The following is a 2970-nucleotide window of genomic DNA, read 5'->3' on the forward strand; positions in this document are numbered from 1 at the left end:
TGGATGGTTTGCATTTCTGATTGACCGGTCATTAGGGACTTGGGGTTGGCTTGGTGGTCATGATTTGGGACTTGAAGTGTGATCCCTCCAAAGTCTGAGATTTAAAACTTTCTAAATATAAATAATTTCTTGAGATTAACCGGATATTGAGTTTAAAAAAAAAAATAATAAAAAAAATTTGCTAGTTTAATCCATACTAGAAAGAATTCTATTCATCACTTAATTTATTTTATTACTTGTGTATTTCATCACATTAAAAATGGTGACTTCTAATAAAATATTTCGACAATGCATCACACCCGTCATATTAAAAAGGATAAATAGTACAAAATGGTGGTTGCCTCTTCCTCGTCACATTTTTATACTCTGTGATATAAGTATATATTTTTATATTCACTGGAAGTAGCAAAAATTCCCTGGAGATGGCCTTGACCAAACAAAAAATTTGAAAGCCTTCCCCCCCTCTCTCTCCCTCACTGCTTTACAACTTAGGTGAAAAAAAAATAGAAATAAGAAGAAAAAAAAAAAAAAAAGATTAAACAACTAACGAGCATCCTAAACTAAATCACTACCAAATAGACAAGAAGAATCTTCTTTGGTTTCAGCTTTGTTGAATAGCTTATCTTCCTCAATTTCTTCGCTGTCATCACCAGCAACAACTACAGCCCCAGTCAGCTCTTTAGCTCTCTGTGCTTCGAACTCCCAATCTGTCCTTCCCAAAACCACCAACATCGTCACCACACACGAGCTCTGGGCGGCCAACAGACCCAGCCAAAGCCCCTCAAAATCCAACCCCACTAAAAACCCTAACCCTACTGCCACTGGCATTCCAACTAGGTAAAAGCAACCTAAATTGATGTTTGCTCCCACTTTTGGCCTCGCTGTTCCTCTCAGAACCCCACAACCAGTTGTCTGAGAGCAGTTTCCGAGCTCACAGAGCCCAATTATCGGCAGAACAAGCGATGTTAGAGCTATGATTTCTCTATCGTGTGTGAACATGGTAGCCCACACGTTTCTCACCATGTATGCAAAAACCAGAGCTGAAAATCCTAAAGCGAAGCTGCAACACAAGCCTACAATGGTTGCGAACTTTGCCTTTGATGGCTGACTAGCACCCAGTTCGTTGCCTACACGTGTTGATACGCTGAAGCTTAGAGATGATGGGAATATGTAGATGAGAGCAGTGGTTTGGATCAGAATACCCATTGAAGCAACTGTTGCTCTTGGGTTTACCAACAACCCACAAAGCAAAATCATGATTTCGTACCACCACCATTCAAGGCACACCGAAATGCAGCTCGGAATGGCTAAATTCAGTAGCGATTTCCAGCCTCTCAGGCACTCCATGGATAGTCCTCCCCATGTTTTCTTGTATATTCCAGAGATCAGTATGTAGATGATTAATAAAGTTACAAGATTGAAGTTAAACATGACTCCACTAACAGCAACACCTTTGACTCCAAGACTAAGTTTTGAGACAAGAAAATAATTTATGGGTACGTGTAAAAGAGTAGTTAGAGTAGCACAGATTGTTAGAGGCAAAGTTATGGATTGAGTTCGAAGATAGATTCGTAATGGGTGTAGAAGAGATTGAGCTAAAAGGTCAGGAAGGGAAAACAAAAGGTATGACTGTGCTTCTGTAGCTATAGATTCATCTTGACCACAAAAGAGTAGAATTCTCTTCATGTTAAGCCAAAGAAGAGCTATTGGAAATGAGGTAAACAAAAGCAAAAGCACAGTCCTCTGCAAGGAAATGCCAAGGAGGGTGTGTTTCTTGGCACCAAAAGCTTGGCCACAAATGGGTTCCATGCCCATGGCAAGGCCGGAGAGAATGGAGTAGCCCGTGATGTTAGCGAAGCCAACGGCGAGAGAACCGCCAGCTAAGGCGAGCTCGCCGAGGCGGCCGAGGAAGAGCATGGAGATCATTGATCGAGAATAGAGTAAGAGGCCTGTGAGTATCATGGGAAGAGCTATTTTAGCTATGGACTTGGCTTCTTTAATGGAAAGAGAGAGATGATCATCATGGGTGGCTTTGTGGGTCTCTTGGTCCTGTTGGGTTTGGTTTGGTAGTTGTTGTTGCTGCTGCTTTGGTGTTGGGCTTTTGGGGACCAAATGGGCATACATGTCGGGTTCTGGCTCTTTGATGGAGAGAAGGTAAGGTTGGTTTGAAGTGCATTTGCAGGAGAGAGGGGAGGCAGGTAGCTTGCACATTGTCTGTCTGTGTTTTTTTTTTTTTTTTTTTGTATATATATATATACAGAGAGAGAGAGAGAGAGAGAGAGAGAGAGAGAGAGAGAGAGAGAGATTTGTGGTTGGGGGGATATAAGAGGGTGGTGGTGGTGGGCTTTTATAGGGTTTTTGGTGGACGGCCTAGTAAGCTGTAGGGTTTTAAAAAGCCTTCTTGTAAGTTTTTTTCTTAACTTTTGGAAGAGCTTATGTGTCTTCATGTGACCGGCCAGCAATAGTGTACACATATGAGTGAGGGACGCAGAACTCATTATGTAGTGCGATTTTTAACTTAGCAAGAATATCATTTGTTATGTCACATAGGATTTTAAAAGTACTTAATAAATTTTTTTTTTTTTGTGAGTCTAGTGAATATTAAAAAGTTATTTAAAAATTTTGTTTGAGTTTGATAGAGAGAGAATGAGAGAGTCTATCTAATATATATATATATATATATTGAAGTAAGATGTGAGAGTTTAATGTGTTGAATTTTTGTTCCTCAAAAACTGCTTGAACTAACCTTAAACATAAAACAGATTTGCAAAGAGATATATGACTTCCACTACATTACAAAATGTGAGTCAAAAAGTGTAAATATAACATCAACACATAATACAGGATCCTAACAAAGCCGGAAAAAAAAAACAGTTTTGGACGGTTTAGTAATGATCCAGAGCCCATCAAAGCCCAATTCATTCTGTCTGCCACTGATCCAATAAATTATGCTAATTAATTAAGGTTTAA

General features: G+C 39.7%; 1 pseudogene across 1 annotated transcript; it reads right to left on the reverse strand.

The window, feature by feature from the left end:
- Positions 1–280: 280 nt before the first annotated feature.
- On the reverse strand, positions 281–2617 carry LOC114310055 (protein DETOXIFICATION 49 pseudogene; annotated as a pseudogene). The gene has a single exon (XR_014336982.1). The product of XR_014336982.1 is annotated as a protein DETOXIFICATION 49 pseudogene (transcript).
- Between the last annotated feature and the right edge of the window lie 353 nt (positions 2618–2970).

Source organism: Camellia sinensis, chromosome 1 (genome assembly GCF_055761805.1).
Source record: "Camellia sinensis isolate YWXY chromosome 1, ASM5576180v1, whole genome shotgun sequence".
NCBI classification, from domain to species: Eukaryota; Viridiplantae; Streptophyta; class Magnoliopsida; order Ericales; family Theaceae; genus Camellia; species Camellia sinensis.